We start from the raw sequence: 22,298 nt of genomic DNA, 5'->3' as shown, positions 1-22,298 counted from the left end.
AGGTATTTCTCCATCCCAGTCCTGACCATTCCCTGTCTTACTTTCCACCTATGCCTTCACAAAGCCCACCAATTTCTGCCTTTGGCTGACAGGCAAAGAATAAATTGTATAAACTGTATTAAGTAATATTCATTTCAAATATTAGATTTTTAGTTAAGATTGGAAGTTAAAATTGGGAATGGGCTGTTCTTGAAAATCAATAGCTTTGACATATAGTGATAAGATTCTTCATATACATATATTGCCATATCCTCTTGTCCTACTAGCAGAAATATAAATACAAGAGGCTGCTGGATAAAGTCCAGTATCCTATTTCCAAGAGGGAGAAATAAATTTTGGGAGGAAGCACAGAAGCAGAATTCAAGGGCAATACTTCTCTTTCTCTTATTTTTTCCAATCATATTTTGTGGTGCCTGAAGCAGAAGATCAAAATTATGCTCTACATGATGCCAAAAATCTAAATTAAAACAAGACACTCACATACTATAGATTAACATTTAGCTTCTTGTAAAGATAATTCCAACTACAGTATATAGAAAGTGAACGTCTCCAGTCAATCACACATCATGGGGGTGTGATTATGCCCACTGTCTGGATTACAACCCAGAAAAAAGTATAGTGGGATTTCAGTTTTTCTGCAAATGCACACACACCCCGCCCCCGGTGAAATAGATTGTGTAGAGGCAATTGTTGGTGCTTCTAAGTAAAAGGAACTGACAGACCTAATCATTCTTGTAATTAATTTCCTTACTAGAGTTATTTGAATTATCTCCTGAATATTCATGACTATCAGCACTTTTCCACTCTTCATTTGAAGTAATGTATTCCTATGTTTGATAAATCAACCTTGGAGGTGACATTTCTTTTCCAGTATTAAGACTTGGCTGAAGCAACTGAAACACATTAAATCAAGAAGGAGGAGGTCCTCGGGATTTGCTCACTATCAGAATTGACTTAGTCTGTTGAATTTGGAGCCTTGTGATTGTATCCTTATGACAAGTTGCTTGAAGAAGAAGAAAGCAATTCTTTCAGACTTTAGCATAGCTGCTAATAGACTGTGTTATCCAAAATAAGTTAATATTCATGGATTTTTGTGAGAGCTCCATCTCTGAGAAGGAGGTGGGGAAAGAAATGTAAAAAAAAAACCTAGTTAAAGGAAAACTCTTAGATTAAAGGAAAAATCATTGTACTTTTTCAATGAAGTTGACTGCTCTTTCGATCTACCCTACTTTACATGGCAGGAATTGCAGGATTTGTTCTAGTCTCTGTTTTGGTCCAAGAGGGCTTTTGATACAAAATTCCCTCCCTGCCTAACTCAATCCTGCTACTCACCCTTTTGGAACTCTTCTAGCCTCAAGTAGGGGATTCTGTTTTGCAGTCAAAGTATGATATTAACAGAAGAGTTGGAAGGGACCTTGGAGGTCATCTAGTCCAACCCCCTGCTCAAGCAGGAGACCCTATACCAGGGGTAGGCAACCTCGGCTCTTTTATGACTCATGGACTTCAACTCCCAGAATTTACTTTTTACTTTTGCTGCAACCACTTAACTTTAGTAAAAGAACCCATCACTTCAATCAAATTGAGTCAAAGGTCGTTCATTCTGAAATGTCTAAGTTTGGGACAGGTCTGACAGTGCTCCTCTGGCTGTTCTCATACAAAGGGCACAAATGAATATTGAGAAGGAGCAGGATCAACAAAAACCTGATGGGAAAAAACTGTACTGTCACTCAGGAAACAGTGTAGTTTGGGCAGTAAACTGTATAAAAAGTGAATGAAAAAATCAATAAAACTCAGTCTAAACCACCAGTGTAGAATAAATGCATGCTACAGAGCTCTCCTTTACAGCTGTGTTAATGTGCATTCCTCCACACCTTGAGATGACAAAAAAAAAGATGTGCCAACCTGAACTGTGCTGCCCTGACAGGAAATTCTCACCTGCACTCATAATGAGGCTGGTGAGTGAAGTTGTCATTACAGCTTTAAGGTTACCCAGAAGAAAAACTACTGATCGTGCTAAATGTGGGATGTAGCTGCAGAGGAATCAAGAGTGGTAGGTTTACCTACGGGTCAAAATATGCTCTGATTTTGTACAAGCAAGGTGCAAAGGTATCTGAAAGCTGGCTGGGTGACTTTGGGACAGTCATTCTCTCTCTCAGCCTAACCTACCTCACCGGATTGTTTTTGTGGGGAACATAAGATGTTGGCTTATTAGACATGTTCACTGCTTTGCATTGATGAAATATACTATAAAGGGGAGAGAGAGAGAGTAAGGCAGGCAGGCAGGCAGGGAAGAAGGAAGGAAGGAAGGAAGGAAGGAAGGAAGGAAGGAAGGAAGGAAGGAAGGAAGGAAGGAAGGAAGGAAGGAAGGAAGGGAGGGAGGGAGAAAGGGAGGGAGGGAGGGAGGGAGGGAGAGTAAGGCAGGCAGGGAAGAAGGAAGGAAGGAAGGAAGGAAGGAAGGAAGGAAGGGAGGGAGGGAGGGAAGAAGGAAGGAAGGGAGGGAGGGAGGGAGAGTAAGGCAGGCAGGCAGGGAAGAAGGAAGGAAGGAAGGAAGGAAGGAAGGAAGGAAGGAAGGGAGGGAGGGAGGGAGGGAAGAAGGAAGGAAGGAAGGGAGGGAGGGAGAGTAAGGCAGGCAGGGAAGAAGGAAGGAAGGAAGGAAGGAAGGAAGGAAGGGAGGGAGAGAGGGAGGGAGGGAGGGAGGGAAGGAGGGAGGGAGGGAAGAATGAAGGGAGGGAGGGAGGGAGGGAGGAAGGAAGGTAGGGCTGTATTCAAAGAATCTGGCTAGCTGATATCAACTGATAGGTCAGGCTTTATGCACTTTTATTTAGTGCAATTCTGGAACAGTATTGTTCTAGAATCACACCAATTAATTGAAAAGCATCTTGAAAAATGACTGATGAGTGAGTACCTATGATGTGAAGTAGAAAAGAGCTCTCCCGTTGCACCGGGTAACCACTCCCTGCTCCTGTCAGGTATTTTTAAAGAAGAGTGCTAAACTGATGTCTAAAAGTTGACAAGCACTGCAGAGGTCATACAATGACTCTCTTCTTTCTCTATGCTGCTCTTCCCCCTCCCCATCTGTCAGTTGTATTTCAGGCTATTTTTAAACACAGGTTTACAAGAGTGCTAAACCTACTTTAATAGCAGCCTTCACACAGACGTCTCTTGCCATCCCACCCAGTCCTGGCAGCCTAGAAATGGGCAATCATCAGATTTGGGAAGAGTATTAGGAGAGTGAGATATGGTTGAGAGCCCCCTTTGCTCCTCATAAGATTAATCCCACTGCCCAGGAAGTTGCAAGGGGTGAGAAGCAGGCATGTACTATAGCAAAGATTTAGTTTGGTGATAATAGCGCTTGTCAAGATTATATCACTTATCTATTACTCAGTGACGCAAACCCTTTTCCTTCTAAATTCCATCTGGGAAAATGGGAGCAGTGCTGGATGGTCCAGAAACACTTTCACACAAAGGACCCTGAAAAATTAAAAATCGGTCCTTTCCTGGGCAAAAAGGTGTCCTTTGCTTCCTTCCCAGCAGAGATGCAATACCTGACTTAAGCTTGCCCATTTCCCTGCAGGTGAACAAATTGAATCCTACGTGGCTGTGCAGAATGACTAAATCTGGGTTTAACCAAGTGCTGATCTTGGCCAAGGTTTGCAGTGGCTACAGCTGGAACCTGGATTCGGGTGAGTCAGGGGATATCTAGAGGCTGGAAGAGAACATGCAGGTCCTGGAAGGAATCCTTCTGATGATGCATCTGCTTTCCTTCCTCCCCCACCCTCCCCCACCCCTCAGCAAACTTGAAGGTATTTCATATGAGGAGGGATTCCATTTTGACAGCCTGAAAAAGATGCACAAGCTTTGTGAGCAGTCTCGGTGAGCACACCTCTGACGGCAGCAATCTGAACTACCCTCCAGCTCTCTAATTATGATCCTTGCAAGGTTTCTTTCCTCTTCGCCCCAAGCCCCACAGAACTTAGTTATGGAAGCCAGATGTCCCATCGGTCCTAAGGTTGAGATGGCCATGGAGGACAACTCTCTGTGATCAGAGGGGAAGCGGTGTGACCATAGCAGCCTTACATAGCAAATAGATGCTGGGCTATGTCCTGACTGCATTGTTGACAAAACACATTGCTTTGCATGTAGACCAGACATGTCAAACACAAGGCCCGAGGGCCGGATCCGGCCCGCGAAGTGGTTTCATGCGGCCCGCGAAGCCATCCTGGAAACAGTGAGGGAACGGCCCCCACTGCCTTGGCCCTGGCCCAGAGACCCTCCTTCTGCCAGAGACCCTCAAATCTGTCTCACTCCTGCCCAGGCCCCCATAGGCACCCTTGATGCGAACGATGTAGAGCTGGCCATGCCCACCCAGTAGGCCACATGCACTCTAGCCACGCCCACCCAGTAGGCCACGCCCACCCTGGCCATACCCACCCGGCCCCCTGAGGGCAACCGCAATGCTGATGCGGCCCTCAATGAAATTGAGTTTGACACCCCTGATCTAGACCAAAAATTGTATTGGGACAAGAGGGCAAATAGCAGTTTTAAAAGTAATTTATTATTTTTACAAACTGGAACAGCTAAACAGAGCTTCAGCTGCAGACTGGGAATGGGAACAGGGCAAAGCCAACATCATAACCATGTGTCCTTTAAAGTGATTAGCAGGGTTTTGTGCCACATTAGTGGGACATGACATAAGCCCAAAGAAACACATATTTATTTCACTGTGGCAACACGAAAAAAGATGTGAAATTTCTTTTGGCACAATGCTTCTTTTAAAGGAAAGATTAGTTGCTGGAGGAAAATGTTTATACCAAATGAAAAAATGGACTTTAATCTCACGTCTTTCATATTTGCTTTGATGAAAATCATCATTTGAAGCTTGTATCTGCCTTGGGAGGAAGGCCCCCAAGGGTACCAATTATTCTAAAAGTGAAAATTCCCAGTCAGCTTCTGCATGATCTAAGATGTGACCTGAGGAGGTTAAACTGGAAGATGACGTTCTTAACCTCTTTTACTTATTCGTTGAAATTACCAAGACTTGTTGCCACTATAAAGTGAACCAGCCTGGGTAGGTTGAAAAGATTTTGTCCTTGTGCAAGTTGGTATCTAGGCAGATAGACAAATCTCAGCCACTGCTTCCTGATGAAATATATTATAGAGAAATATCCAGTTGGATCCATTATGCAGATTTTTAAATTTATTTTTGAATGCCACACAGACAGCAATCAATACAAAACTAATAAAGAAAATTGAATTTACTTAATTAATTCTGCTACCTTCTTGAGCAGAACCTCAGGGCCCATAACACGTGCCATATCCTTTGCAGAGATGGTTTGAAAACGAGAGAGAAGTTCATTCATGTCTTTGGTTTGGAGATTATAGGCTATTAGAAAGAGAGAGAAAGTCCTGCTTTTATGGAAAATTTCCAGAAGGGCTTGATACGAGTTACTTCCATCTCAGGACTTAACCACGTTTTTACTTTGTCCAATACTGTCTTATTTTGCCTAATCTTCCATTTCTTATGTCAGCATGTTTAATTAGCAAGAAAATTACTTAGCAACTGAAATGAACTTCTTAATTATTTCTTACACGCATGATAAAAGGATTAGTCAAGTATGGAAGAAATGTGAGAAAGGACTTAAGGACAATACATATCAGATCTGGATTACTCAGGTTTTCCAGCATGGTACAACCTTATCATATACTCCACAGAATAAAAATGATTTACATGAGAACCAGTTTGCTTTAGTGGTTAAGGTGCTGGTCAAGAAACCAGGAGTTGGGGAGTTCTAGTCTTGCCTTAGAGATGAAAGCTGGCTGGGTGACCTTGAAGTGATCAATCTGTGTCAGCCCAATCTACCCCACAGGACTGTTGTTTTTGTGGGGAGAATAGGAGAATGAAAGAGTATTAAGTATGCTCACTGCTTTGAGTTATTTATAAAGTAATAAAATAGGATTAAAATTTAATAAGTAAATAATATAAATAACTTGAAGTTTTTGTTTCATAAAAATATGTTTCATTTGGGTTGCCCTACCATTAAAAAAGGGACGCGGTGGCTCAGTGGGTTAGGACGCTGAGCTTGTCGATCAGAAGGTCGGCAGTTTGGCAGGTCGAATCCCAAGTGCCACATAACAGAGTGAGCGCCTGTTACTCGTCCCAGCTTCTGCCAACCTAGCAGTTTGAAAGCACGTAAAAATGCAAGTAGAAAAATAGGGACCACTACGGTGGGAAGGTAACAGCGTTCCGTGCACCTTTGGCATCTAGTCATGCCGGCCACATGACCACGGAGATGTCCTCGGACAAGCGCTGGCTCTTCGGCTTTGAAACGGAGATGAGCACCGGCCCCTAGAGTCGGAAACGACTAGCACGCATGTGTGGGGGAACCTTTACCTTTACCATTAAAAACTAAAATATCAGCTGAGCTTCATTCTGTACAATTGATTTTTTTGGAGGGAGGGGGGGCTATAAAAATCTGTCTTTCTAACTAAAGGTAAAGGTAAAGGTTCCCCCGCACATGCGTGCTAGTCGTTTCCGACTCTAGGGGCCGGTGCTCATCTCCGTTTCAAAGCCGAAGAGCCAGCGCTTGTCCGAGGACGTCTCCGTGGTCATGTGGCCGGCATGACTAGACGCCAAAGGCGCACGGAACGCTGTTACCTTCCCACCGTAGTGGTCCCTATTTTTCTACTTGCATTTTGACGTGCTTTCGAACTGCTAGGTTGGCAGAAGCTGGGGCGAGTAACAGGCGCTCACTCTGTTACGCGGCACTCGGGATTCGACCCGCCGACCTTCCGATCGACAAGCTCAGCGTCCTAACCCACTGAGCCACCGCGTCCCCTGTCTTCTAACTACCAACCTACTTATCAGAGTTTTTTCATAGTGTTTTACTGTTTACATGCGACAGTATACCTGGGCATCCTGTACGAAAAACAAAACATTTCTCTAAAAAAGGATTAGGTTTATCTCAATAGTTCTTTACTAGGTGTTTTCCCCCCTTCAAATGTTTGCCACTTCAATGCAAGCACAACTATCTTTTTCTGTTTAGTGGCTGCATTTGCTGAATAAGCCAGGACTCTCTGCATAGTTGAATAGTCAATATGCTACTGAACATACAGCCAATTTCTTTTCAATTTTCCCAAGGGAATAAAATTAACAAAATAATAGTTTATTGTGATATTCAAATCTGAGATCCAGGTTTATTTTCCCAATCACATCAAAACTGCAGGCCAGCAATAACTTCACCTGTGAACTTTATCTTGCACAGGAGCCACAGCTTTTTATTTTGTCATAATATACTTTTGTGTCTTAATTAATTTTATACTAATAAATAGAAAGTTTGCATTAGCATACTGCTGTTCACTCTAAGTCAAGATAAATAAAGAATTCGGGTATATAGTTTTATATAAATGGGTCACTCATAATGAAAACAATTGTGTTTGGATTTCTCTCTTGCATATACTGACAAGATAGACTATGTTCATACATGATTAATTGAATAAACCACAGTTGCTTGGGTTTCCACTGCATACCAAATCATAGCAATGTTTTATAAACCACAACTGGATTTCCATGAGACATTAAGCCAAAGTCAAAAATATAGTCTGAGGTTATGGTTAATCATGATATATGGATTCAATCATTATGCCAGATGGATCTAGTTACCTACTGTAAGAGCTATCTATCTATCTATCTATCTATCTATCTATCTATCTATCTATCTATCTATCTATCTATCTATCTATCTATCTACAGCAGACATGTCAAACACAAGGCCCGGGGGCCAGATCCGGCCCGCGAAGTGGTTTCATGTGGCCCGCGAAGCCATCCTGGAAACAGTGAGGGAACGGCCCCCCACTGCCTTGGCCCTGGCCCAGAGACCCTCCTTCTGCCAGAGACCCTCAGATCTGTCCCACTTCTGCCCAGGCCCCCATAGGCACCCTTGATGCGAACGATGTAGAGCTGGCCATGCCCACCCAGTAGGTCATATGCACTCTAGCCATGCCCACCCAGTAGGCCACGCCCACACTGGCCATACCCACCCGGCCCCCTGAGGGCAACTGCAATGCTGATGTGGCCCTCAATGAAATTGAGTTTGACACCCCTGATCTACAGCTATCCATCTATCTATTTTAATGATCCTGTGTGGCTTACAATTCAAAGTAACTGTAGGCATGACGCAATTCTATATCACACAGAAACAAAACAAAGCAAAACAATTGTAGGAACTCAACAACTATCCAGTCCCATGGTCTGGGAGAATAACTATATTTTTAATTTAGTTTACAGAAAGTATTGGGATATTAAAATAAAATATTACTTTTAGATTTCCAAGATTGATCTCAGCTTTTTCAGATAATCCACAGGAAACATGATCAGATGAACTCATTCTACTTTATTGTGAGGCTACATTAACAAAATCTTGTAAGTCTGAAAAAAATTCCTGCCATTTCTTTTACCACCTAATAATTTAGGTACAGTGAGGGGAAAAATATTTGATCCTCTGCTGATTTTGTATGTTTGCCAACTGACAAGGAAATGATCAGTCTATAATTTTAATGGTAGGTTTATTTTAACAGTGAGAGACAGAATAACAACAAAAAAATCCAGGAAAAACACATTTCAAAAAAGTTATAAATTGATTTACATTTTAATGAGTGAAATAAGTATTTGACTTCTTTGCAAAACATGACAATACTTGGTGGCAAAACCCTTGTTGGCAATCACAGAGGTCAATGTATCTTATAGTTGGCCACCAGGTTTGCACACATCTCAGGAGGAACTTTGTCCCACTCCTTTTTGCAGATCCTCTCCAAGTCATTAAGGTTTTGAGGCTGACTTTTGGCAGCTCAAACCTTCAGTTCCCTCCACAGATTTTCCATGGGATTAAGGTCTGGAGACTGGCTAGGCCACTCCAGGACCTTAATGTATGTCTTCTTAAGCCTTGTTGCCTTGGCCGTGTGTTTTGGGTCATTGCCATGCTGGAATACCCATCCACAACCTATTTTCAATGCCCTGGCTGAGGGAAGGAGGTTCTCACCCAAGATTTGACGGTACATGGCCCCGTCTATCATCCCTTTTATGCAGTGAAGTTGTCTTGTCCCCTGAGCAGAAAAAACATGTTTCCACCTCCATGTTTGACAGTGGGGATGGTATTCTTGGGTTCACAGGCAGCATTCCTCCTCCTCCAAACATGGCAAGTTTAGTTGATGCCAAAGAGCTCAATTTTGGTCTCACCTGACCACTACACTTTCACCCAGTTCTCCTCTGAGTCATTCAGATGTTCATTGGCAGACTTCAGATGGGCCTGTACCTGTGCTTTCTTGAGCAGGGGGAACTTGCGGGCGCTGCAGGATTTCAGTCCTTCACGGTGTAGTGTGTTACCAATTGTTTTCTTGCTGACTATGGACACCAAGCTACTTGGCAATAGTCTTGTAGCCCATTCCAGCCTTGTGTAGGTCTACAATCTTGTCTCTGACATCCTTGGACAGCTCTTTGGTCTTGGCCATGGTGGAGAGTTTGGAATCTCAGTGTCTTTTATACAGGTAACAAGCTGAGATTAGGAGCACTCCCTTTAAGAGAGTGCTCCTAATCTCAGCTCATTACCTGTATAAAAGACACCTGGGAGCCAGAAATCTTGCTGATTGATAAGGGATCAAATACTTATTTCACTCATTAAAATGCAAATCAATTGATAACGTTTTTGAAATGTGTCTTTTCTGGATTTTTTTGTTGTTCTTATTCTGTCTCTCACTGTTAAAATAAACCTACCATTAAAATTATAGACTGAACATTTCTTTGCCAGTGAGGAAACATATAAAATCAGCAGGGGATCAAATAATTTTTTCCTTCACTGTAAGTTCTTTCTAACTATCTTTGACCACACACCCCTCTTATCTGATACTCCCTCCTTTCCTGTCTCCAAGCCTGAATTGTTTTTAGGATTACCACTTTGCAGATTCAAATTTTAATGGTTTTCCCAATCTCCTTACAAAGATGACGGCATATCTCTCAGGGAACTTAGGCAAGAATATTTTCTGTTCAAAAGTCTTGCACTGGCTGATACCAAGATACAAGCATGAATATAAAAACTTTCACATAGCATTAAACATCTAATTGCATCTCTCTCTCTCTCTCTCTCTCTCTCTCTCTCTCTCTCTCTCTCTCTCTCTCTCTCACACACACACACACACACACACAGAGAGAGAGAGAGAGAGAGAGAGAGAGACATTTTCTCTCTCTTTCTCTCTCCCTCAGTTTAAAGCAGATTTGAGAAGGTAATTTATTTACTGTGATCAAAGAAAAATGATGGAATTTTGTTCCATGATTCTAAAACTTAACCTTTTTTTTTTTTGCCCTGCTAGAGGAAACTGTCCATGGTACTGAAATTCAAAACTTTTCTTTCCCAGATCTGTATGTCAAACTGTGTTTACAGCTTCTGTCTCCTTACCCTTTCTCAAGCATTCTGGATGCTATAGAATTTCCAATTTATTTCTCTATTTACAATATGTACAGGCTATCTATACAAAAAAAAATCTCATTCAAAGCAATTTATAACAATCAAATATCAGTAACAAAAACATTGTTCAGAATCACCAACAAAATTAAAGCCAGCAAAAATTATCATTAAGATTAAACAACAAACAAAACACAAAAAACATTCTACTAATAATAAAGCCATTGGGAGAGAGCTATCAAAAATAAATGGAAGAATATATAAGAATATACAAATAAACTATACAGTATGTACCGTTCTTCATTAATTAGACTATTTACTCTAGTCATTAAGATCTTTACCCATCATGATCATTAGAAAATACCATTTGCTGATCCAGACTACAAAAATAAGTTGTATTCCAATAAAATATGGAATATTCAGGTATATCCAATAAGGACTGGATATATCTGAATATCCCAAATACTCTTTCAACAAGCTCATGGTTGGATTTTTCAAGAAACTCACTCTCTGAACACTAAAGGGTTGCTCATGGGAGAAGAAACTGAAACTGTATCTGGAGAAGTCAGATTTTTTTTAATTGATTCCAGGACATGTAGGATTAGGGAATTATCATTCTTCATGTGAGGGTTATAAACACTAGTGATGATTGCATGCAGGATAGTTTAAGATGGAATGGAAATTGAAATTAGCCTACAAAACTGTTCTGCAGCTAGTTCCTCTGCTGAAGCAGATCCATTGGTTACTATTTACTTCCAAATATAATTAAAACACTCAGTATAATGTTGAAAATCTAACATGCTTTAGGTTCATGTTACTAGTACTAGTACTGCTTATTTCCACACAATTTATCCTGTACTTTTTATACACATCTCTGGTGAAATCTGCATTTGGTTAAGCATCAACAAATCTGCCTTTTCACTAGCATGGCCTATGTTATGAAACAAATTGCCACTGGAGTAGAGGCACTACCTTCTTTCTCATTACTTTTGTCAAACAGGCCTTTGATACTTTCAGTATTTACAGATTTTATCATTATATAAATGCCACCACCTAGTGGCTGAAATGGGTAATTTCTATTGTTATTGTCTACTCCAGAAGATGGTAGAAGACAGGAAGGCCTGGAGGAATGTTGTCCATAGGGTCGCGATGGGTCGGACACGACTTCGCAGCTAACAACAACAACAAGTACTTACAGAGCAGCTGCTCTCTCCTTTAATTTAAAAATGAATATAAGAATTCCCAATACAGTTCAGGACCGCTATTGTGCAACAACAGAGTAACAGCAGAAGCATCAACAACAGAAATAGAACAGTACTAGAAGAACCTGCCCCAGTCTTGGGGAAATAAAATTCTCGACTCCATTTGGCTGAAGTGAAAAGGCACTTTTACTAAGAGATGATGATTGCACTAAAGTCAAGCAGAATCTGAAATTCCCCTGCACCAATACAGAACTAAGCCCCTGGTTTCCCCTAGCCCTCCCCCCGTGGTCTGTCCATGTGTAGCCAATTCAGGACCACCCAGATCTTTTAGGACAGGGCTTTTCAACCAGTGGTACGGGTACCACCTGTGGTACATTGGCACCTGGCAGATCGTACGTGACTATCCTAGGAAAGTGGTAGCAGGGGAGGGGAATGAGCTGAACTGGTGGCAGCACCGCACAAGCCTAAGCGAGAGATGGCTGGAGCTGCAGGGCTGTCAGGGCTCAGCAGAAGGACCAGGATCAGCGCCAGGCTCCAGCTGGAGCTCGGCACTGATCCTGGTGCTCCTACTGAGCCCTGAAGAAGCACCATCAGCTGGAAAGCAGCACTGATCCTGGAGCTTCTGCTGAGCCCAGAAGAAGCGCCAATCAGCTGGAATGTTGCAGCATCTCCAGGGTCTTGTGATTTACATTCAGATGCTTGGCAACTGATTCATATTTATGACGGTCACAGTGTCCCAGGATCATGTGAAGTGACCAAAACCTGCTGCAACCACCCAGCAGACGGGGGGAATAAAAACCAAACACCCCCCACCCCATCCCCGCTGCCGATCCTCAACTGAAATGCTCACAACAATGAAAACCTTGGACAGGACGAAGAGCGCTGCCGAGTGGGCAGGCAGTTCTCTTGCTCAGCTGTGGCTTGGAGGGGAGCACTTTTTTCAGTGCCATTGTAACTTCAAACAGTCACTAAGTGAACTGTTGTAAGTCGAGGACTACCTGTACTTTATCACTTTTTTCCTTTTTTTGTCATCAAGCTTTTGACACCTTGCTAGGCGACTGGTGGTACTCAGATGTTGCCATATCCTAAAAGTGGTACAATGGGTGAAAAAGTTGAAAAGCCCTGTTTTAGGAAATGCTGAAGTGTTTGGGTTTGTGAAATTCCACTCAGAGAAAACAGCCTTGAAGATACCAGTGTGCTAGCACCGACTGGAATCCAAAATGTTCTGTTCTTCCTTAATTGTCAGTTCCCCCATCCCAATTTCCCATCATAAAGATACACAGCTTTATTGTCCATTTGTTCCTCCCTCCCTTCCCCAATTGATGGTAGAATGCGGCAAGGCATCAAGCCAATAATGGTGGTATTGTGGTTCGGAAAGATGAAACCCATCAAAAGAACTTCAAGGCAAGAATTCTTCCTCAAAGAACATTTTATTCAGGAGACAAAGTATCGGCACTACATAGTTGAACCCAAAACAAGATGCCCTTCCCCTGGATACAAAATAGAAAATTGCAATTTCCACCCCCATGAAGCAGTCTTTAATCACATTCTCCAATTAGCCTGAATCGCGGGCTTTCTCCCCAGCTCCTCAGTCAGCCCAAACGTTATCAGTTTTGTGTCCTTTAGTTCCCACAGAGCAGCATTATTATTATGGCTAGCTGAGCTCAAGCATTCACCCCAACCCCCCCTTCTACACCTGATTTCTAAATAGACGAAAAAGCATGTTAAAGGCAAAGCAAAAATGGCTGCAATTTCCATCAGTTATCAGAGCGGGAACATCCATTGATGTTGACAGGTGAATCTGACACACTGCCCCCACCCCCTTGACAAGGACGTCATTCCTGCAAAACAAATGGAAAAACACAACAAAGAGAGAGAAACAAAGTAGATATACGGTTAGAATAGGGAACTATTTTGTTTATCAGGATATTGGTTATGGAAGAGTTTGAGGAGTTTGGCTACTTTAATGTGCTTAAGATCCACCCTTTCAGTTTCTGAGGGAGGAAAATCTTTCCACGCCACTAAATACTGGAATTTTCCTCAGTGTTCATGAGAGTCTAAAATATCCTTAATTTCAATTCTATCATGAATGGCTCAGGTGGTGGAGGCGGCGTTCGGCACAGAGTTTCCAATTTTAGTAGACTATAGTGGAAAATCGGGTGAGTTCATCTAAGAGATTTTGGCAGGCTCTGACCGGATTGATGATCCTTTTGATGAGGAAAGGACCAACTAACTTTGGTCCCAGTTTTTTGGGAAGGCTATCTGGATTGCAGCTATTTAGTGAAGAGGTAGACCCAGTCTCCTATTGTAAAGTCCTTAGGCTTTGTTTCTTGTCTGCATGTTTTTTATTGTTTCTCTTGCTGCCTCCAATGATTTTCTGACTATCGGCCAGAAATTCCGTAGCTAGGCAACCCAGTCTTTTAAAAATGGAACAGGGGGAATAGCTAGGGGTAGCACAGGCATGGGCACAAACTCCTGTCCTGTAGCCACCTTGAAAGGGGTAAACCTGGTGCTGCTATGTATGGAGTTATTATAATCTGCTTCACCAAATGGGAGGCCTGTCCAACCGTCCTGCTGGTAATTTATGCAACACCTCAGGTATTGTTCTAGAACTCCATTCGCACACTACGTATTCGTTTCTGGATGATGACTGGAACTGAAACCTTGGGATGTCCCAAGACGTTTTAAAAACTCCTGTCAGAATTTGGAAGTAAATTGCACTCTGCAGTTGGAAATTATCCATTGCGGAGTGCCACGCAATCTATAGACATGGTGGATGACAGCTTAGCCAGGGTACTGATGGAAGGAATCTTTTGGCAAGGCACAAAAAGCACTTTTTAAGAGAATAAATCAGTGATCACCCACATTACAGTGTTTCCCAAGCTTTCCAGCAGTTCCACAATCATTAAAATTTCTTTCCAGGGGGCGTTAAGTTCTGCCACTGCTGTTGTTTTCCCTTCCCGCTGCTTGGCTGAAGTGCAAACTGGGCAGCTAGCCACATAACTCTGAATACCTTTCTTCAGTGACAGCGCTTAATCAGGTGTAATGTTTTCACAAAGCCAGAATGTCCGGCAGTCTTTGAATCATGGCTTTTCTCCTTGGCTTTCTGGAACAAACAGCTTGGCGCCCACCCAGGCTAACCCTCCTTGCACTGTGCATTAATATTTGTGAGTTTGGAACCACTTATCTCCCTCTAATACTGCTTTTAGAGTGTCCTCTATGCCTTCCCCAATTTGGGATTTTGCTTTCATCTGCACTCAGGTGATGACTGGTGCTGCAAGCTGGCAAGAGGGAATAACTGGTCTGACTATTTCCTGTTTGGAGCTGTTGTACTGGGGCATCCTGGATGGTGCATCGGCTAACAGTTCCCCCCCCCCGGGAGGTAGTGGAGAGTGAAGTTAAAACAATTAAAGTATTGAGCCCACCAAACTTGCTTGGGTGAAAGCCTCAGGGCGTTTTTAGGGCTTCTAGGGTTTTTTTTTGTTTTTGTGGGGTCTTGCTCCCTTCCAGGAAATGCCTCCACGTTAAAAGTATGCAGTGTATCACATAAGCCTCCTTCTCCCAAACCACCCACCGCTGTTCAGTGTCAGTTTCCTGGAGGTGTACGCACACGGTTGTAAAGCACCCAGACTGTTCCTTTGTAAAAGAACCATCCCCACTGCCATATTGCTAGCATCTGCTTGAATAATAAATGGGGTGTTAGGATCTAGTTCAGTGTTTTTCAACCACTGTTCCGCGGCACACTAGTGTGCCGCGAGATGTTGCCTGGTGTGCCGTGGGAAAAATTGAAAAGTAATTATAAAATACTTTCTTTGTGTTTATTTGATTCCTATTCAAGAGAATTACTTTATATATAGTCAATATAGGCACAGAGTTAAATTTTTTAACATTTTCTAATGGTGGAGTGCCTCGTGATTTTTTTCATGAAACAAGTGTGCCTTTGCCCAAAAAAGGTTGAAAAACACTGATCTAGTTGTTCAACAGGAAACAAACATTTGAGTTTTTCAAAAGCTGCCTGGCATTCCATTGTCCACTTCAGCGGCTGGCTTGGTTTTTGGTTTCCCCTCCCTTTTTGTCTTTAGCAAGTTTTATTTATTTTATTTTTATTTTAATCCCATTTATATCCCGCCCTTCTCCGAAGAGTCAGGGCGGCTTACAATTTAAGCACAAACCAATGTGCTTAGCAATAGTTGGTAATGGGGAGGACACTTTGGGTGAGTGATGCAATAAACTGGCGGTAAAAATTTGTGAACCCCCAAAAGCTTTGCAGTTGCTTTCTAATGCGGGGCAGAGCCCATTCTAGCACCACTCTAACTTTCTCAGGGTCCATCTCTATCCCCTCATGGGAAATGCAGTAACCCAAGTAGTCAACTTTACTCTGGTGAAACTCCTGTTTTGAAAGTTTAGCACATAGTTGAGCAGCCCTAAGACTTTTAAGCACCGATCTAAACACCTTCACATGCTCCATCATAGTCTCAGTATGTCACCAGGTAGACCAACATGCCTTTGTACAGGTGCTCATGCAGCTCCTCATTTATCATCTGCATGAAGACAGTGGGGACCCCTTGTAGTCCGAAGAGGAGGACCCTGAATTGAAAACACCCTAAGGGTTAAAAGCTGTTTTCCATTCGACCCCTCCTTGATCTGAACTTGGTAACAGGCTTCTCGTAAGTCCAACTTAGTAAAAATCTTCCCTTTGGCCAAATGGGCTAGCATGTCTTTTATTAGTGGCAATGGGTAGACATTATACACACACACACACACACACAGACACACAGCATTTAGTCCTCTATAGCAGGGGTCCCTAACCTATGCCACAGCCTAGGGCTGTGGCCTATCCGCAACCAGACCACATGAGTGGTAGGCTGGTGTGTGCGCAGTCCCATTTGCATAAGCGGTGGGTGCTGGCACTCAGTCTCTTGTGCTCACCGCAGTCCCACTCGCATGATGGTGTGCACACACATATGCGCCTGCCTCTCACACAAAATAATTCCCTTCCCCCCCTCCCACTCTGGACCAGACCACCAACTTGGAAATGTTGGGGAATGCTGCTCTATAGTCTACACCAGTGGTTCCCAACTTTTTCTATACCCCACAACCCTAGAATGCTTCTTATATATTCTCACACCCCTTACAAAAGTTTGAAATAATGGCAACGAATTATGCATATACACTATAATTCTGATATTTCTAAACACAAGTTTTCGCACCCCATGGAATATCATCTAGCACCCCTGGTTGGGAACCCCTGGTTGGGAACCCCTGGTTGGGAACCCCTGGTCTATGCATATGCACAGAGCCTCATCCTTTTTCTCCCAGAATAGCACTGGGGCAGCCCCTGTGGGTCAAGCCATCTGGATAACTCCCTGCTTTAAGTTCTTATCTATTAAAAAATGTATTTCCTCCAATTTCCTAGGGGTCATCGAGTACAATTTGGTTTGCGTAGTTTAGCCTCAGGAGGGATCTCTATGGAGCAGTCCAGTAGAGTGGGAGTTCATCTGAATTCTTCTCGCTAAACATATCCTGCAAGTCTTGGTACTCCAGCAGAATTCAGGGATCACCCTTCTTCTGCTCTTGCATTGTAGCCCCAACCTCCTGTCTCGGCTTTGGGATTGCTAAATTCTCTCCTGGTTTCATGTTAGCCTCAGTCTGCCAGATTTTTAGCAGCCCCCTCCTCCAGTTCACGTAGGGATTCCATTTCAGTAGCCATGCTAGTTGCACACCAACTGTCTCTCCATTCCCAGGGCATATGTGTGTATATCCCCATCTGCATTTTGATCAGCTCAGTGATGAATGTTGCTGGGATCCCCTTCACTATGGAGCCATCTAATTCGCAGAATGTCATTGGAACTCTGAGTGGTCTAAGTCAGAGGTCTCCATTTTACACATTTTACACACACAAACAGGGCCATGAGCTCGTGCGACGCAAACAGGGCAGTGCTAGTGCCCTTGTGACACTTGCTAGCACCGCCCCATTTTTTGCCACATGGCACCCAGTTTTCACCACGCAGTGTTCTGTTTGTGTAGGGGCGGTGGTGCTAGCACGAGTGGGGGTGAGTTTGCACACACACAAGCGCACTGTCAAGCCCATGGCCCAGTGACCAGCAGGCCACAGCCCGGTAGTGGCTGCGGACCATAGGTTGGGGACCCCTGGTCTAAGTCTCACTCCTAGTTTGTCTACTAGGTCAGGGTTGACCAAACACCTGGTCCAGAAGGGCCACTAGACTGGCTGTCAGGACCCACTTTAACTAATCACCCAAGAAAGCAGAACTCTTGAAACAGACATGGTCTCAAAAGGAAACTTTTATTAGGGACTAGTGATAGCAGGGAATGCAAGACAAGATCTGAATAAAAACCCATGTGAATGATATAATTAAAGCAAGCAATATGCCCCCTCCCACCAAAGTCATAATGTCCATTTGAAATTCAGCCAATCCTCAGGTTGCTTGATGGGCCGCTAACTAGTATGGTAGGTGCGCATCTCAAGGTCCTCGTCAACTTGCGTTTCCTTGCAACTGTCTCCTCGACAAGGAGACACATTCCATACTCAAGAGGAGGCCAAAGAAAGGAGAAAGCGAAAGTTACCACCGTAATCCCCCATGCACCCCCTCCCCCAACAGGAATGGCAGGCCCCAAAAGATTAGAAGAAAAGAGAGAGCGGGCAAGGAGTTTTGAGGTCTGACACTGGCTTTACGTCCCCAAGATTGGACTATCAGTTCAATAGGGACTGTCACCGGGGTGATTGGGCCACTTACCAGATGGTCGTCATTGGAGTCAGTACTGCTTTCCCCTAGGCCTCCTGCTGGGCTATCTGGAGTTCTCTTGCCATCTCTGGGGGATGGGGTGAACTTTATGACCTCCACATTTCCAGGGCTGTCTTACAGGCTTGCGGCAATGGCCCCAGGGTTTTCTGAGCCGGTTGGTTGGACCTGCATTCAGCGGCTCGGTGCCTCTCCTTTCTGCACTTGTAACAAACTGTGAAGCATTGCTGAGGGCTCTGGACACCCATCTGTGCTATTGGGGTTTCTTTCTTCTCCAGGAAGGATTTTCACCATCCTGTCCCTGGGCAATGCTTGTTTTGAGTGAGCTGGATTTTTGCCAGGATATAGCAGCCATGAAGAGTGGGGGGGAAGATGCCCCTGGAGATGCAGGTATTGTAGACCTCATTGGTTAACCCACCTTTGAAAGAGCCAATCAGGATGTCTTGTGACCAATTGTTAAGACAGCAGGCCAGATGGCAGAACTCCTGGGTATACTCAGCCACACTTCCTCAGCCCTAGTTGATGGTTTTGATGTGGTCCCTGGCTTTGCAATGAGCAAGGGGGTCTTCGAAGTGTTTGTGGAGCACTGCCATGAAACAGTTAAAAGTTCCTCAGCTCCAGGGCATCATCATTATGGATGGTGACCATCCACCTCGCTGTGGTCTCTTCCAGGGCCATGGTGACACATCTTACCTTGCCACCCTCGGTACCTATTTTGGGACCACATTCTTACATGTAGGTCCAAACCTGAGTTAGGAAGAACCCCAGTTGCTGAGAATGTCCATTAAATTTCATGCCCAGTGATAGGTATTATAGCTTGTTTTCCTCGCCGGTGCTAGCCCCATAGGGACTGTGCGCTGGGCCACCTCTCAGATTATAAGGAGTTTTGAGTCAGCAATAAATGTAAATATTCTTTCCTCTAATCCAGAGAGTCAATGCAAGTTTCATCATCTTCACCAGCCAATCCTTCTTTGTGGGTAATATCGAATCTTTCCAACAATATGTACATATTAATTTCATACTTACGATATATAAAAACAAACTATTCTCCAAATATTTGTCCATCAATCCTGAAAGAAAAGCCTCAGGTTGCAATTGTACATTAATCTATAAGGTCTTCTGAATTAATATATGTATTTGAATCCAAAACTTTCTAGCTTTTTTACATGTCTGCCAAAGATAGTATAATGTCCCTTCTCCAAAGAAATTGCTGAAGACTTCTATAAAATGTCACATATGCCTATCATCTGGAAAAGGTTTCAAAATAATTTCTAAAGCTCTGGGGTTCCACAAATCCAGTCAGATACTTAATACTAAAATGGAAACAATTTGGAACAATATGACTTTTCCCAAGAATGGCCATCCGGTTAAAATCACTCCAAGAACATAGTAAAAAAAATGTCCATGAAGTAATTCAAATATATATAAGCTTTTCTTGTCTTGATGAAATCATCAATCATAACTGCAACATCAAAAATGACTGAGTAAAAAAGAAATTCATGAGACAGGAGTAAGCCAAAAATCTTGTTCATTGATACTTGTCTCAAGTTTTCTCCCTCCCTCTGGGGAAAATAAAACAATTTAGACTTCAGATTTCTGAAGGAATGTTGTAAAATTAGTCAAGAGTGGAACACTTTAAGCTACATGGATTTCAGTTTAATATTCTACATTCCACAATGGGAAACTCATACCAACTGTCCAGAAAGAGTTCCTCGTGATGCGTCCTGATAGCCATTATGTTACGAAGTAGCAGCATTCACTCTCAGTCAGCTGCTGACGGCCTACAGTGTCCTTCTGGCCATAGGCTAAAGTGTCCACCCCATTTTCTGCAATCCAGCGCTTGCTGTGAAAGGGAGACAGCATTACCTTTTTCAGGTGCTATCTATAGATGTGGTGACACTCAGATCACAGCACATCCATACCATGGTGGAAAATCCTCCTGTCCAAGAGGGCTTCTTTATAGTGTTCATGACAGATGTGCTTCTTCACAACGTTCTTTTTCACACCCTGGGCCTTCTTGATATTCTTGGCCCCTGGGCTGCCAGCCTCCAGGATCGAGTAGATCTTGGGGCGCAGGCCAACATACTCAGCGATGGGGGACCCAGCACACTCCTCCTTCATCTTCCCTAAGACCTTCTTGTTTGTTAGCATAATTTGGAAGGCTTCATGTTGGTTAGCTGAAACAAGTTTGTCAACGGAGGCCAGCAGAAACTGGGCACTGTCAATGAACTAGAGTTGCCCTAGAAAGGAGATGTATTTCTCCATGTTTTTCAAAATGCAGGTGATCTTACCTCCACCTTTGATATAGCCTGCATCAGGAGGTGGGAGTCATAGTCTCTCAGGTTGTGGAAGACAACTGGAATTGGGGGTTTGTGTTTCAGCCTCAGCTTAAGGTTACAGACTTTGTGGGCGGCATCTCGGTATTGCCCTGTGATGTGGCAATGGTCGCAGACAAAGTATCCATCAACTGGCTTCTGAAACACAAGAGATAGTGGCTGTTTTGTGGGCCCACCGGTTGTCTCGGGTCATTCTTATGCTCTGGGGGTTGGCCAGCATCATGTTGATTTTGCTTACTTCTATTTGGAGAGATTTTAGAAAGTCCTCTGCTGCGTTTGGCCCTCTGATTATAACCGGGGCTGTATCTGACCATCATAGCGCACAACTATATAACCATAGCCACAGGCTTTTTGCTCTTGTATTTTCTGAATGTTACTTTTTGTAGTGTCCACTTTAGAGTCCTTGATCTTTGAGGTGAGGGCCTCAGTCTCTGCATATATGAGATATAGGACTGGGAGCTGTTTGTAGCAGTTCTTGAAGAAAAGCTTATTTTTACCTTTTCCTGGCATCACCTCTCTCCTGCCGTCTGCCCAATCCCATAGCAATCAGGCTTGTGGGCTTTCAGCACGTCTTCTCTGTGGAAGCAGCACTCACAATAATGTTTGCACTCTCGATCCTTACTTTGATCATGGAGCAATCTGTTGAGATCTTTCATCCAGGTGTAGTGGAACTTATCATCCTTCTCGATCAGCAAAAGGTTGTATTGTGACCCCAGCCCTGGAGGGTGCTTTATCTTCACATGCTGACTCGGAGGATGATATGGAGGAGGAGGAAGCTGACACGAGCAACGTGCTGGAGGGACCGATTCCCCTGGTGAGTCAGCAAGAACTGACTGTGGCTGACATGCCTATGGACCCCAGCCAAACAGAGGAGGAAACAGAACAGCAAGCAGAGGCCGGCAGCAGCGAGGAGCCCCTATTGAATGCAAGAGAAAGACGTAGGATACGTCAACAGCAGCAGCAACTATTGCAATGCCCCAAGTGGCCGGGAGACGTAGGGCCACACCCTACAGAGTATAAAAGGGGTGTGGCTGCGCAGGAAGGCATGGTGAACAATTTGTTGGCGTTTTGAGATTTGTAACATGTCTGCCTGCATCTGGGCTTGGGAGCTGCTGGCCGACTGCCAAAGACTTTGGAGCATTGCCCAGTAATTACAGAGGTGCTGTGTGATAAATAATGGGAAAGAGTTGGCTGTGAGGGGACCAGCTTCTGTGTGTTCAGCCTGCGTTTGGCTTCTGCTGGGCTTTTGTGCCTCTTTAAGGCTACTCATTGGGAGGGGACAGAACAGGTTGGTCCTGGGTAGGTTTTCTGGCTGATGGCTAAGCCGGTGGATGATGACGCCCTTGTTCCAGCCAAAGACATTGCTGGCTAAATTGTTCTGTTTTTCTACTCTCTGGATCTGGGAGATGGGTGTGGGGGCTTCAATCCCTGTGAAATCAAGGCCGTCTTGAGTGGGGTATTTAGAAGTTCTGTCCATGTGGTCATTTGCAGGGAACAGAGCTGAGCAGAATGCGCACCTGAGACAGTGGTCATCTTTGTTTTTCACGT

The sequence above is a fragment of the Vipera berus genome (genome assembly GCF_964194415.1).
Source record: "Vipera berus genome assembly, chromosome: 2".
Taxonomy (NCBI): Eukaryota; Metazoa; Chordata; class Lepidosauria; order Squamata; family Viperidae; genus Vipera; species Vipera berus.
Note: the sequence above shows the minus strand (reverse complement) of the source record.